Source organism: Anguilla rostrata, chromosome 7 (genome assembly GCF_018555375.3).
Source record: "Anguilla rostrata isolate EN2019 chromosome 7, ASM1855537v3, whole genome shotgun sequence".
Classification (NCBI taxonomy): domain Eukaryota; kingdom Metazoa; phylum Chordata; class Actinopteri; order Anguilliformes; family Anguillidae; genus Anguilla; species Anguilla rostrata.
Window position 1 is genome coordinate 28967756 of NC_057939.1, and position 16402 is coordinate 28984157.

General features: G+C 40.2%; 1 protein-coding gene and 1 pseudogene across 4 annotated transcripts in view; one reads left to right on the forward strand and one right to left on the reverse strand.

Moving 5' to 3' along the window:
• The window catches only part of rad9a (RAD9 checkpoint clamp component A), a 72864-nt gene that overhangs the window by 43528 nt on the left and 12934 nt on the right, over positions 1 to 16402 (forward strand). The window lies entirely within an intron of this gene.
• LOC135258533 (uncharacterized) lies at positions 4314 to 5858 on the reverse strand (annotated as a pseudogene).

Consider the following 16402-nt stretch of genomic DNA (forward strand, 5'->3'; position numbering starts at 1 on the left):
CCTTCATTGTGCCGTAGGTCCAATCACGTCCACTGACCGTAAATCCCACTTCTGACAGCAAAATGTCACAGGCTGCTGCAGTAGCCCGGACGCACAGAGGAAATGTGCAGGGAGACCGACTTTAATTTTCGTTCACTTTAGTAGAAAAAGATGAGGTGCATTAAAACCGGCAGCAACTGGCCCTAACAAGAGACAACCAGCCACTGTGTCCATCGGCCCTCTTTTTTTACACCATCAAACAAACACACATTTAAACTAACCAGGACCAATCACACAAGGACACCTACACACACTGAACACAAACACCTGACAATGGAGGATGGGTTTAACAGGATAAAATAAGGTGCCAATCACTGATGCACTGGCATGACCAATAGCTATTTATTGCATTAGGGGAGGGGGAAAAAAATTCCCCATTTTCCATTTGTCTTATGAGTTTGTAATCCCAGAATTTTAACAAGCTATTAATTTTTCTTAATTTGAAAATTACCACTACACTATGTACCTGATTGTCTATATCTCTTCAAGTATAATGGCCTAATATAACACTCTGCGTCAATTTGATGACATGCTGTCTGATTTATGCCTCCAGTTGCTCATTTTCCAAACAAAAGGAAACTGCGTGGTACAGTCTGAATGGAGATCTCAAAATAAAATTACTTAAGATAATTTCACTTGCTTTCTTGCTAATTTTGGTTTTTATGGGTTTTTACACAAATGTTTAACACTAGGAAGGTCATGTTTTTATTTCTTCCTATTACCGTCCAGCATTACCGCATCGATTTCAGCGTCCACAACGACCTAATCTCATAAATATTATGAAACCTTATGTTGAAATAATGGACACAACTGAATCAATTCCAAGAGCTGTATTTCTGAATTGTAGCAGTTTTCTTACAGTATATAGGCTAAGGGAAAAATTTATCGAGGCATATTAACGACACACTGAGAAAGCGCCAGAATGTGCAAAACACGACAAAACACAAAATGGAAAAAATAGTTAAAATAAATAAATTTATTATTATTATTATTATTATTATTATTATTATTTTTAAAGTAATTTCTTCAGTCATAACGAGCAGGGACTGCACACAATTCATTCACATTTCAGCAGTTATCATGTAGTCTATTCAGTTTATTCAATGTCTCAATTTCGGTGAAAAACTGAAAATATGTCGGTCGGAGATCACTGCAGAGTTCTAAACCTACAGGGTTCTTGTGCAGGTCTGGAAAGTTTGGTGAAAATATGGAAGTTTTGCTCTTAGTAATACATACACAAGAAAGTTCACAAAGTGCAAAAATATACTAAAAGGAAAAAAAAAACGCTGTGTGCCTTGTTAAAAAACCAAAATTTGTCCGCAAGGGCACTCGTAATGTTCGTTCGAAATGACTGCCTGCCTGGATTTCAGTTCTTTCAATCTGGCCAACAAAAAGCTGAGTTTATAATGCAAGAACAAGTGCCATGATATTAATTGCATTTAGTCCAGGGTGCAGTTATTAAAAATAAACGGTTTGTCTTTGCATTTAGAAATAAAAAAACACAATTTCATTCCGCCTTAACTACCAGCGGGTAAATGCGTCAGATGTTCCTGGATTGGCACCTGTAGCCCAGTAGAGTTGAGCAAAGTGAAAAAGGTTGTTGTTTGTTTTCAAACTTATGGCTGGATACCCCGTAATATAAAACAGTATAAACCAATAATCAAACACTAAAGCTTTGTGCAAAATATGCGCCAAAGAAATTGACATCGCCAACATGGGAGAGGCAGCTTTAGTCAGCCACCTGCAGGGCAAAAACTTGTTTTTCAAGCAAGATCTGCTTCACAGTCCAGGCAATTAGCAGTGCTTCACAGTTCAATTACTTAATTAGCTGAGATATCACTCACTTTATATGTGTTTCCCCTCTTTTCACTTGAGAGTGTATCGCTAGCTTTTGTCTCATTACGCTGGCTTCAGGTTGCATTAGCTATTGATAGCATAGCTAGCTAGTTAACTAGATAAGGCCAACTAGCTTATTGACAATATAAACTAGCTAGCTAGCTAATGCTAAATTTACATTAGGGAGCATAGCATGGACCAGAATCATCAATGCTGTTCTGAATATGAATTCAATTAAATTTTATTTGTATAGTGCTTTTAGCAAAGGAGCTTTGTCACAAAGCAGCTTTACAGAGAACCGGCCCCCAAAGAGTAAGCCTAGGGAAACATGGCAAGGAAAAACTCCCTGACTGATAGCAGGAAGAAACCAGCAGAACCGGACTCAGAGGGGGAACCCATCTGCTGCGGGCAGGCACCGGTTTGTTATGGAAAGTCAATAGTGGCAGGAGGCGGGGGTGCCCAGCTGGTCTAGCTGGTCTAGGGCTGGAGCTCCGGGCCGGGGGGGGGGTGCTCAGCAAACTTGGGCTAGAGCTCCGGACAGGTGCCCAGAGCCGGGGAAAACAAGAAAAAAAAACATTGTTAGGGGGTTCAAAAGGTAGATTAGCAAGCAGAGCAGAAGGGACAGAGGTGCCTGTGTGCGATAAGGAAAACCCTGGCAGAATAAGCATGGCAGCATAGCTATGGGAAACAGAGGCAGGGGCCAACGCAGCCATGAGGGCAGGCTTGAGACAGTCATCACCAGATCATGACCGGTTCAGCTTAACACAGCACTACCAATGATGATCCAGTGACAGCACTAAAACACTCAGTCCACCAGAGACTCTATAGCTATGCCCGCCACCCACTCCTGCCCCTCAAATATAGGAGAGACTAAAAAGATATGTTTTGAGCCTAGCTTTAAATAAGGTGATAGTGTCTGCGCCCCGAACATGGGCAGGCAACTTGTTCCACAGGAGGGGAGCACGATTGGAGAAGGCTCTACCACCTATGGTACTTTTAGCTATTCTAGGAATAACAAGGAGGCCTGCACCCTGCGAATGGAGCTTTCGTGAGGGAATATAAGGAAGAAGTAAATCATTTAAGTACAAAGGGGCAAGCCCATATAAGGCTTTAAAGGTAAGAAGTAGTATCTTATAGTCTATTCGGAATTTAACTGGCAACCAGTGAAGCGTAGTAACACTGGGCTGATGTGCTCGAATCTCCTTGTTCTAGTGAGAATACGAGCTGCTGCATTTTGAATTAGCTGGAGCCCTTTCAGAGAGGAATTTGCACATCCAGACAAAAGAGCATTGCAGTAATCTAATCTTGAAGTAACAAAAGCATGAACTAGCTTTTCTGCATCATGTAAGGACAGTATTTTCCAAATTTTTGAGATATTTCTCAAGTTATAAAAAGCAATTCTAGAGATGTTTTTAATATGTGTATCAAATGCAAGATCTGGATCAAAGGTAACACCAAGATCTTTGATTACAGCACTTGAAGTAATGGAGATTCCATCAATGTTAAGCATATAGTCAGATAATTTGCATCTCAGGGACTTGGGCCCCACTACCATTATCTCGGTCTTATCGGAGTTTAGCAAAAGAAAGTTTTGGGTCATCCATTCCTTTATGTCTACAAGAAAGGCTTTGATCTTTGACATCTGGACAACTTCAGGTTTAACTGATAGATACAACTGGGTGTCATCTGCATAGCAGTGGAAATCATGTTTGCGAATAACTTGTTCCAGGGGGAGCATATAAAGAGAGAAGGCCCAAGCACAGATCCATGTGGTACTCCATATCTAACCCTGGATTGATAAGAGGAATCATTATTAAAATGCACAAATTGATATTGGTCTGATAGGTATGATCTGAACCAAGAAGAGTGCCTGCCCACGAAGGCCTACAAGATTTTCAAGTCTATCCAGAAGCATGAGGTCATCAACTGTGTCAAATGCTGCACTTCAATCTAAAAGCACAAGTACAGAGATGCAGCCATTGTCTGAAGCGAGGAGTAGGTCATTGAGTACTTTGACCAGGGCTGTTTCAGTGCTGTGAGAGAGTCTAAAACCAGATTGAAAAACTTCCAATATATGATTGGAGTGCAATAATGAATCGAGTTGTTTTGAAATGGCCTTTTCTAGTATTTTAGAAAGGTACGGGAGGTTCGAGAGAGGCCTGCAGTTAGACAGGTCATTCACATCCAAGTTTGGCTTCTTAAGAAGGGGTTTGATGACTGCAAGTTTAAGTGTCTGTGATATGTGTCCAGATGCTAAAGACGCATTGACAATATGTAACATTGGTGTTCCAATCACTGGTAGTAACTCCTTGAAAAGCTTCGTAGGGATAGGGTCTAGAAGACAAGTAGAAGATTTTGAGGAATTAACTATGGCATTAAACTCTATGAGATCTATTGGAGCAAAAGAGTTCAAAAGCCCGTCTTTCTGAAGATTCTGCATCCATGCGTTGAGCGGATGGAAGGGCAGACTCTATATGAGGGGTGGAAGGAGAACTTTGAATCTTGTCCCTGATTTTTATAATTTTGTCATCAAAGAAATTCATAAAGTCATTGCTACTAAATGATATTGAGACACATGGATCAACTTGATTCTTGGTCAGTCTGGCAACAGTGTTAAACAGGTGCCTAGGATTGTTTCTGGTTTATCTATTAAAGTAGAGATGTATGAGGAACGTGCTGTGGAGAGGGCATGTTTGTAAGTTAGTAGACTGTCTTTTCAGTCCTGGAGGAATACCTGTAATTTAGTAGAACGCCATTTGTGCTCAAGTTGGCGTGAAGCTTGTTTGAGAGCATGAGTATGGCCATTGTACCAGGGTGCTAATTTCTTATAGCGGACTTTCCTCTTCTTAAGGGGTGCGATAGTATCCAGGGTTCTGGAAAGTACGTAATTAATATTGTCTGTCAGCTGATCAGTTGAGCTAATGCTTGCATTTTTGTATGTGTTTGGGCAGGAGCCAAGAAAATCCCCACAGTACACAAATGAGCCTAGGAGCTCATTAATAAAAGCATTTGCAGTCCTGGAGGAAAGCTTACGGCTAAGGTAGAATGAAGGATCTGGTGACACATGACATTTGTGGAAGTTGGAAAGTAATTAAATAATGGTCAGATAGCACAGGGTTATTAGGCATAGCTGCTATATTTGCTATTTCTGTATCATAAGTTAAGACTAGGTCAAGAGTATGGTTATGAGTATGTGTGGACTGATGTATATGTTGATCGAAGCCAATAGAGTCAGTGATAGACAAGAATGCTGATCTGAGAGGATCGCCTTCACTATCCATGTGAATATTGAAGTCCCCTTACTACTTTATCTGAATTAACAACCAGGCTGGAAAGGAAATCAGCAAACTCGAGTAAAAATCCACTGTAATGGCCCTGGTGGCCTGTATACAATTGCAAGGATAAAACTGACTGCTTTTTTGTCCGAATGTGCAAAACTGAGAACAAGCACTTCAAAAAAGTTACATTTGAAGCCGGATTTCAAAGTAGAAAAAAAATTAGGATTATATACAGCAGCAACACCACCGCCATGACCCGTCTGACGGGGAACTTGAGTATAGCTGTAGTCAGGAGGGGTGGATTCATTTAAGGCAATATATTCATCAGTTTTAAGCCAAGTTTCAGTCACACATAAGATTTCAACTTGGTGATCAGTAATTAATTCATTTACAAGAGTTTTTCCCTGAGTTTGGTCAGCCGCATTATTAGTAGAATAACAAGGTCTGATTTTTTTTTCTGCAGATTAGCCATACAAACACCCCTAGTGGGCTTCTTAGCGAGGCTTAATTTTGGTTGAGGAACAGACACTATCTCAATAGCATGTAACCTGGGCAGCAGTTTTTGGGAACAAGCAGAAATCTGTGTAAAACAGGAGGTCTGCTGCCTGGCCTTGGTTCTGGTGTGTCAGGAAATGGAATTTCTAAGACCATACGATAAATTACTAGAGATAAGAGCGGCACCCTTCCACGAGGGATGAATACCATCTCTTTTCAAAAGACCAGGCCTCCCCCAGAAACTATTCCAGTGGTCTATAAAGCCAACACCATTTGCAGGGCACCAAACAGACAAACAGCGATTTAGTGATGTCAATCTGCTGTAGATTTCGTCACCATGCCAAGAGGGAATGGGGCCAGAGCAAATAACTGACACAGACATCTGTTTCACCAATTCACACACTGATTTAAAATTATCTTTGGTGATTTCCGATTGCTTCAACCGGATATCGTTAGCGCAGAATATCATGAATAACAATTTTAGAAAACTTACGTTTAGCCTTAGCCCGCACGTTTAAATTTGCCTCGATGTCGGTCGCTCTAGCCCAGGGAATGCATTGTACTATGGTCGCTGGAGTCGCTAAATTCACGTTTCTTAAAATAGAGTCGCCAATTACCAGTTTTTTCAACAGGATTCACAGCTGGTGTGTTGCTGAGGGGGGAGAACCTGTTTGAAACATGAATAGGACGTTGGAACACTGGTGTATGGCAAGCTGTTTTAGCTTTAATTCATTTCTAGAGGATATCGCAAATTCAAATTCTAACTAGGTAGAACGCAAATTCTTGATATCAGAAATTCAGTTGTAACTAGTTATAATGTGTATTTCTGATATCAGAAATTTGATTTTAACTAGTTAAAATGCATATTATTTATATCGGAAATTAAATTTTAACTAGTTAAAATGCCAATTCTTGATATCGGAAATTCTATTTTAACTAGTCAGATTTAAAACGTTTTTCTCATTCATTTCAATGGGAGTTGGAATTTGACCTAGTTAAAACGCCAATTTCTGATATCAGAAAATCAATTGCTCATATCAACAATATAATTTCAACTAGTTAAAATACCTATTTCTGATATCATGAATTTAATTTTAACTAGTTTTAATTAGAATGTCCAATTTTAACTATTTAAAATACAATTCTTGATGTCAAGAATTCCTATTTTAACTAGTTAAAATTTGATTCTTGATATCAAAAATGAAAGGTCCCATTGAAATGAATGGGGAAAACGCTTGAATTATAACTAGTTACAATTGAATTTCTGATATCAAGAATTTGCATTCTAACTAGTTAGAATTGTATTTGCGATATCCTCTAGAAATGAATTAAAGCTAAAATGGCTTGCCATACTGGTGGCTTAAATGTTCGACTACGTTCCCAAACTGTAATCCACCTGCCTTGCTGCAAAGGCTCAGCTGAGGTGCTAAACTAAAGACAGACTAGCATCCGGAACCGAGAAGGATTCTATAAACTTCTCACTATCTCGAATTTCATGTAAGGTACGGATGCAAGTTTCCAATTCAGCAATCTTCTCCGTCAGCCTAGCATTTAACCCATGGGCTATTTTATGAGGTTGGGACAAGTCCCACCCACTTCTGAAAATTATTAGTTTAGATCCCCCCACTTTTACCATGCCGAAAATCAGTGCGTCGGTCTATCCACTCTGTGCTCTTTTCAGAGCGCTGTGTCAGTGCTTCATTATCAAATCCATTCTACTTGCTTATTGAGAGAATGCCCAAATCAATGAAATTCCATTCCACGTTCACTGCTACCTTGCATCCAGGCAGTTTCTCACATAGCATGCACACACATACACATGAGCGCTCGCTAACGTTAGCTAGTCATCGATGCCCGTATGCCAGGTAGCTGAATTAAGGTGGGTCACACACTGTCACCACAAACTGTTCAGGAAATGGTTAATTTACCGAAAATCAAAGCTTGGCATTTAACTAAATGTTAGTATTTTGTTCGCCTGTTGCTTATAGCCTTCTTGTTTTTGTTACAAAGTGTCTATACTGACTGACAGCAGCCTAGCTGTTCGGTTAGCTAACTGTTAAGAAGTGCTAACGCTAGCTAGCGTTAAGATTAATGTTAGCAAAATAGTGAAAAGATGAGGAGGGAGGCTAGTTTTCATTTGATTGTTACTCTAGAGTAGTCTGGTCTATTTTTTGGCTGACGATCTCTTGGTTTGATATGATTGCTCATGGATATACAGAGTTTTTTTTCAAAGAAGAGGAAAGTTAGTCATCACTGATCAGTTAACTTCACCTAACTAACAGCTGAGTCCCTTGTAATGGCCAGGGGCTTCCCCAGGGCTCAAGCTTATGAAGGACCTCCCGTCGTCCCAGGGCCGATAAAAATAGGATCGGGGAGGATGTAAATTAACTTTGGGACCAGAGTTGAAAAAAAAAAAAAAAAACCCTGCTAACGTTACAATGACCGACGATGAAAATGAAACTGATTAAAGTAGGCGGTATACTTAGTACAAAGTAGAAGTTTTTGAGCAAAACGAAGCAATCAGAACAACTGACGAACAAAAAAGACGCGGTGTTGTGTGTTTGTACGGTGCAGTGTGCAACGGCCTCCAGGGAGAACTTTTTGAAAAGTTCTTGTTCTCCGTCCTACCCCTCTCAGCTATTGGTCCAAATATCACATAGTTGGTTATGTCACGGTTGAGAGTTCAGAGGGCTGAACTCACATGCTAATGTACGGAGAGTCAACGCCAATCTCTCTTCTGCAGAGATGGGAATTCTGTGAGTTCCCGCATGTTTGATGAATGGTGCTACTCGTTTCAGCAAGTCATCAAAACGCCTAGCACACATTCGGAAATAAGAGAAAGTGGACCCCCTCGTCTAAACTCGCATTTGCCGAATGTACAGACAAAACTCTCCATTCTCCGTCCTACTCTGATTTAGAGGGCGAACGTACCATCTTCTTCGCCTTTTTCTTCTTCTTTTGCATAGCTAGATATACTAAAGCCACTTTAAACACTTCAAACTTTTTGTTCTGTGTTGTGATCTCGCGTAGCCCTTATCTTTATACATCCATGGCGTAGCCGCGAGACGGAGGTCTGGTTGAGATTCCAGCCCCGGTTAATAGCTGCCTTGTAATTATTCACGCCCCAGCGGCGTGGAGTGATTTTAAACGGTGCGGTGGTCTCACTGAGTATACCGACAACAGTGTTCTTGGACATGTTCGCCGGTGGTTCTCAATCCTAAAGTTCTTTCTTCTTACTGAGTATATTGCCAGCTTAAACCTCCTTGACAACATATACACACACACACACGCACCAACCAAAACAGTAGCTAGACCCGCGAACGAAATTAGTAATCGCCCTTCCCCAGTCGATAGCTGTCAAATCCGGAGTATTCAGTGCACCGTTAGCTAGATGTTAAGTAAAGCTGGCCCCAAACTAGAGAGGATAATTGGGCCGATTTTGGGTCTGATTCGCCCTTCCCGACAATTACGGAGGCATTCCCGATTCGAGGCTGGTCTGAACCGATTATCTGCCCAAATGATCCTGTAGTGTGAGGGGTTTACAGACATAATCTTAATGTTACCGACTGGATCGGAGTCTCCCCGATCTCGAATCGTAAATATCAAACGTGTTTGATATTTACGACTTGAAATCCCGTAGTGTGAAAGGAACAGCAATGGAATATTGAGCAGAAACCCGCAATAGCCAATGAGAGCGAGCTGACTGGGAAGCGTCACCAACCAAATTTTTTTCGGTTTGCCGAAACCGAAGAAGTTCTCTGCGGACGAAATAGTTTTATACTCGATGCGGTTAAGCAACTGCACATAGCAACAAAAGTATCAATATTATTGTATTATGTGTATATGTAATTATTGTAACGTTGCCGGCAGTGTGGTCTCCATGGAGACGGGGAATCAGCTTGCGGAAATAAAGTCCCTGGAATTGCCACTCTGAAATCGTTTAGTATAAACGGCGAAGTGTGTGGTCCTGCGTCTTGACCGAATTGTCTGGTGTGTGCATTCTTACGATTAAAATATTAAAAATCGGTTAAATATGTTGTTATATCTGTGGTCTCCCACTTTTTTATAATCGGTTAAGATTTGAAATTCCTCTAGTGTGCACCAGGTATAACGACGACGGTCCGCCTCCATGTTTGTTTTGCTCTGAAGTCACATTTGATCACGCGAGTTTCTGTGAGATCCCAAGTCCCTGGAATTGCCACTCTGAAATCGTTTAGTATAAACGTGAAGTGTGTGGTCCTGCGTCTTGACAGAATCATCTGGTGTGTGCGCTCTTACGATTAAAATATTAAAAATCGGTTAAATCTGTCGTTATGTCTGTGGTCTCCCACGTTTGAAAATCTTCTAGTGTGCACCACCCTTTAATGTACAGCGAGCCGGTCATTATTGTGAAATAAACCCCGACAGGGTGATGCAGGACCACGACGCGAAGCGCAACAATGGCCAGCTCGTTGTACATTATCCCGCTTATTACACGGCTACTTACTAAAGAAATCAATAATTTGACTCAAAATATTATTTAAAAATGATTTTATTGCTTCTGCTAAAAAAATAGTCCGTTAGATTCTACGGTGTACGTCCATAGCAACGGTCTGTTATTCATAGCAGCGCGGTCTGCTATTCAGAAATAAAAGACCGTAGAATGCCGTGATTGACCAATCAGAATCAGAAGTATTCAACAAAACCATGTAATAACCAATTTTAACTATTTATTTACTGTGCACACAGTGATGCCAACTTAGCAATTTTGTTGCTAGATTTAGCAACTTTTCATACTACCCTGGCAACTTTTTTTCCCCAAAAAGCACCTCGCAACAAATTTAGGTACTTTTAAAATTTATTTGGAACTTTTAGCAACTTTTGAAACGTGACTCAAACGCTAAAATGCATGCATTTTCCCTCTTAATGACACAAAACGATTTTCTCTGTCACACTCAGTCACAACACATGGTCTGGCTGCCTGGCTGCATTGTGAGTGATAGCAGTAGTGACGGCTCAGCTGAATAGCCAGGCACAGGCAGCAGCAGCAATCTTTGTTGCCTGACTGCAGCAGCAGTAGCATGCGTTCCTCCATCTGTTTTGTGTTGAACTACAATATCTCTCTGTTTGTAAGATATCTAACTAACAAGAAAGCTATTAAGACCTCTCAGATAATAGGGGGAAAATTTTTTTTTTAAAAAGAGTTGTATAATGTTTAATCCACATTTCCCTTGTACAGTTTAATGTTGTCCTTATTGTTTTTGTTTTCTTCTTTTGTTATATGTCTGATATTGTTTCATGTATGAATATAAGATGTTAACCCCTTAGCGCGCATGGCAAATCTTGCCAATCCTTGCCCATTTAGGGGGTACCCTATTTAAAGCCTTATAACTCCACAGATGTGAACACCACAGAGACTTGAAAAATGGCTTAAATAAAGCAGGACATTTGTACAACTTACAATACTAAAGCAATACAATACAATACTGTTAGTTTATATTCATAATTTTGGAAGAAATAAAGTGCTATGAATGCAGTTGTTTAGACAAAAAATAAAAAATGAATTTGCACTTTTTTAGTTTGCAATGATATACTGAGAGATTGCACATATACAGCAAGTTAAACTATACATGTGCTGGATCAAAAACTTCTTGACCACAAGTTCGTGAAATCTAAGGGTGGATATGTAGAACTACTATAGATTTATGAAGCAAAAACTAAGCAGTGTACCCAGCGTCTCCAAATCTATCCAAAATGTCTAAATTATGCATTGCTATGAATCACAATATATTCACGTATTTCACTGCAAATCAACTGTTTTGTCTCAAGAAACTCACTGTTGCATCATTTTCAAGTGGGAATTACAAGCTTTCCATCAGTACAGTGGTCTAAAATATCTAGGAGTCCAGAAACATATCCAAAATCTCTCCAAAAATGAATTAATTGCTTTTTGTCCATTATAAAGCATATAAATGAGCCCCTTATGAAGTTTTAAGAGGAACATTGCTATCAGGTTAAAAAATAATGCAAAAATATTGTCACACAATGCGGTACAGTACCTAAATGTGTAATAATTAACTCTTGTAACTCTTGTATTTTCCAAGAAATTCTGAAAAATAGTTGACAACATTTCGTTAGCAGCGTCTTTGTTTTACTGCTACCACAGAGTGAATGCGTAATTGAATGCGATGATAAGAACATTTCCGGTTACACTGACCTATAAAACGCAATTCCAAAAGCAGAATTAGACATGTTATACATCATTAGAAAGCTTATACTCTCACCTACTAAATAAATAAATTGTTAATCAAGCCAGACTGTACTGAAAAGGGCGACAACGCCGTAAACAACACGTGTGGTATTACGCATAGCTATTTTGGAAGTTACCCAGTCATCTCACATACGCATATATTTCACAAAGGGATTGTCCAAGACAATGTATGACCACTCATTCTCAAAAGGGACATCTCTACGCGTAAAACCAATGGTAAGGTTGTATATTTATTCAATATTTAGTCCCAGATATTGACTGTAGAATGACATAGTATCATTTTTTAAAACTTTCTCGTTTATTTTGTTATTCAGTGAGCAGCTTTTTCACTGCTGTATTGGCATATCTTCGGGCTATTGTCGGGTTTATCTTGTTGCTATGACGGAATACGATTTTTTATTGGTGGAAGAAAATTTTTGTATGAATGCCAGTATAGACAGTATTGTCCATTATGTCATGGGTGGGGGGTGTAGTTGTAGATGAGACTGCAGGGAGGGGGGCATGTTAAATGAACATCCAGAGCGACAATGGTGGTGCTGCGAAACTCCATATTCGCCATAGTTGTTCAATCTCTAAACTAACAAATTTCAAATCATATTTTTCGCCCAGATGGCCAGTCAATTTGAGTAACGTCATTGTGTATTCTACGTAATGATGCAGTTTTACGTCATTACGTAATGACGTCATCACGCAATGACATCACAATGTCATTTAACAACAAATCGACCTCCCTGTAGCAACTTCCCCCAAAAATTAGTTGGCAACACTGTGTGCACATTACATAGACAATCACAACAAGTCACAGTAAGTCAGTCCGTGTCGCCCTCCCTATTATTTATTTTACACTTAGGTGCTAGTTGACTGATATTATACTTTTTGAGCAGCAATTCTTGGCCTACTGCTTGGGACTTTGGGTACTCTAAATTTGCAATGTCACAGACTGGCACTTTAGAATCAGTTGTATTTAAATTCAGTATGAGTTGTTAGGATTATCAATGTGAAAGAATATATACTGCTCAATAAATAATTATCACCCCACCACCTCTTTTGACATCTCACCAACTGAGTCAAGCACATAAAGTTGCGATCACAACACACACATACCAAGAAAGAAGTATTGAAACACAGCTATCCACAACCAGGGAGCAGCAGCAAAGAGAGGCAAGATCATGCCTGCTCAAAATAATTAAGTGAATTAGTTTTCTTGCCCGCCAGGGTTTAGCTCTGCGTGGCCATGATGACAATGATTAAGGCAATCTGAGGCAGCTTCTGCAACTCAGATCCGAGGATGATGATGTGCTGAAGAGATGGCTAAGTAAGCCCTCAAGCAATTACACAAGCGCTGAAATTCAAAATGAGATTTTGAATATCATGGCCAACTCCATCGTTAGGAGAATTGCAAATACTGTACAGGGGTTGTCCACACTGCAGTACTCCATTATTATTGATGGAACCCAGGATGTGTCGGGAGTTGAACAAGAGGCCATATGTATCCGTTATGTGGATCATGATCTTGTCCCTCATGAAGACTTTATAGGTCTATATGAGGTGTCTTCAACAACAGGAAAGGACTTGGCTCGAGTGGCGACTGATGTCCTCCTGCGGTTGAACTTGCCCTTGTCCTGTCTTCGAGGGCAGACCTATGATGGAGCTGCAAACTCGTCTGGCCAAAGCAAAGGAGTTCAAGCAGTTCTCAGAGAGAAGCAACCTCTTGCTTTGTATGTCCATTGCAGTCCTCACTGTGTCAATCTTGTGACTCAGACAGCCTACGGCTCATCCCCTGTTGTGTCTGATGCACTGAATTTGGTCCATAAACTTGGCACACTCTACTACCAGTCTGGAAAATATAAGACCATTTTTAAAGAGATTGCGCAGTCTGAAGCGGGGAGTTTCAGAACTCTAAAACCCCTCTGCCCTACACGATGGCTTGTGAGGATAGTGGCCATTCAGGCAGTCAAAGGGCAGTATGAAGAGGTATTGCTTAGTCTGGAGGAAATGGCTGCATCTGGCTCCTCTGAGATGTGCACAACCGCAAGAGGACTTCTGGAGCGCTTTCAGAAGGGGCACACTTTGCTCGGTCTTCTTCTTGCCTCTGAAGTCCTCAAAGAACTAGAGTGCCTCAACCGCTCCCTTCAGAGCAAGACTGGAAGTGTCACAGGGATGCTGATTGCGTGAAAAAAACACTTGAAGTGAAGAGGTCTGATGAAAGCTTCCATCAGAGTTATGCAATGACCTGTGACATGATCAGTGAGATGGGCATTGAGACCATCCAGATGCCTCACATCCGGAGACCTCCTAAGCGCTACACCGGAAATGCAGTGTTCACACCAGCATCCACTGAAGAGCACGATAGAGTAGAATACTTCAGTGTGTTAGATGCTGTTGATGTACAGTTGACCAAGCGCTTTGACCAGAGCAGCTTCGATACTCTTAGCAAGTTGGAAAGGGAGCTAGTCTCTGGAAAGGTGGAAGATGATGTTGTCAGTGTTTAACCAGAACTTAATCGCAATTCACTGGAGGTGCAGCTGGCAATGTTTAAGCTTCAATATCCATCCAGCACCATCACTAACGCAGTAAACTCTCTCAAAGCTATGCTGCCAGAAGTCCGTGCTCTACACAAGTTGAGTCTTTGGTTAGACTTCTTGTAGTGCCATGCTCCTCAGCCGAAGCAGAATGAAGTTTCAGTGCCTTAAGAAGGCTTAAGACATGGCTCTGCTCCTCCATGAGTCAACGTCGTTTGAACAAAGTCTGCCACATCCACCAAGACAAACTTGATCAAATTGACATAGAGATTTGCCAACTCTTTATCTCTGCAAATGATAATAGAAGGCATGTTTTTGGGGCCTTCATTTAGTCTAAGAACTAGAAAAGGAAGGCCTTGTTTTGTCTAATCTTTTTTAATCTCGAACCAAAGTTATTAAAAATGTTAACAATCTAGCTGTAGGTAGCAATGTGGAGTACCAAGGGAGGAAGGAGCTATAGCTGTAAGCTTTTATTTTTTATTATCTTTAAATCTTTTAACTGTTACTGCAGTGCCACCATTACATTAGTTGATACAACTGGGCACCTGATAATTGTGTGAGGTTATGAAATTTATTAAATAAAAAACAGCAAAAAGCATCAACCCCCTTAAGTCATTGTTGGTGATTAATTGTGTCACATTCATTTCAATATTTTGTGAGATTTTGGGGTTCTGTGTGTTGGATTTTAAGTTATTTGCTATTTGAAATGTTAGCAAATATGTATTTTTAGCCAAAAACGTATATATCAGGGGCCTGTGCCACAAAGCTATTATGATGTTATCCAGGTAACTTGATGGTTTTGCTCACACACACTCCTCAAACCTATGCCACTTATGAATTCAAGACTATTGCTTTTCATGAAAAGTGGCAGATGGTTGTTATATTGATGCCTTTTGTCATGAAATGTTGCCCTAAATATTTATGTGGAGTGCTTCTCGGTAGCAGTGTTATGTGTGTAAAAATGTGTGTGTAAATAAAGCCACCAAGATAACTGGCTACATAATCTAGCTTTGAGACACAGGCCTTGGGTCCTGGTGATTCTTCATAGTAGTAGAAATGATTGGAAGATGAATGTAGTTTATTGGAGAATGCATAGGGGCCCGGGCACTTTGACTACAGTCCTCTCCACTGTAGTCATTGATTTGATAACACTAAAGAAATTCATTTAACAGAAATTGCATGCAAGCATAAAGAGATCCTCAAGGTTAAATAAACAATGAGTGGTTATTATTAAAGATGGCTCTGAATTAGTCATCGAATCAATTTCTGTACTTTTAGCTTTTTAATATCTTCAAATATGTGATCTGGGGCCAACCACTTCCTCTGGATGAAATTACAAAATGGACCCATAATTTTTCTCATGCTAGTATAGCCAGATAAAAGTATCAAACCACCTGTTAAAAGGCACCAGAATACAGGAAATGACATCTAGTCTGTTAAAAATGTTCTGGGGGAGGACCCCCAGACCCCCCCTTACATTGTCCCACCCACATTTTCAATGCTTCCTACACCCATGATTTAACCTACACTTATCACAGGTAAAGCTATCCTTAACTGCAGAGAAAGAGTAACTAAACATATCACACACAGAGCAGGAGACAGCCCAAGAGGGAGAGAGATGTTGAGAAAGGGGGGTTACCGGAGGGCAGAAAACAGCCGTTAGACCTGGTCAATTACTTACGTTTTATCTGGTTGATTAGGTAGAATTAGCCGAATAAACACGGTGCTCACGGATATCAGTCCTCTTCACCTTTCAACTTATTGTAATATGAATGATGGCCTCGTTCCTGTTTAGTTGCTATTAATCTGGATGAAGTTGTCAGCCTCAGCCTAATAATCAATTCAGCTACCATTACCTGATGTGAATATATTGATATTCAAAATAACAATGGGGAGATCATATAGACTGACTGACTATCTTATCAAAGGGAAAACACTGCAGTTAATTGGCTCTGTTGATATTCTGTTATTTATTATATTCA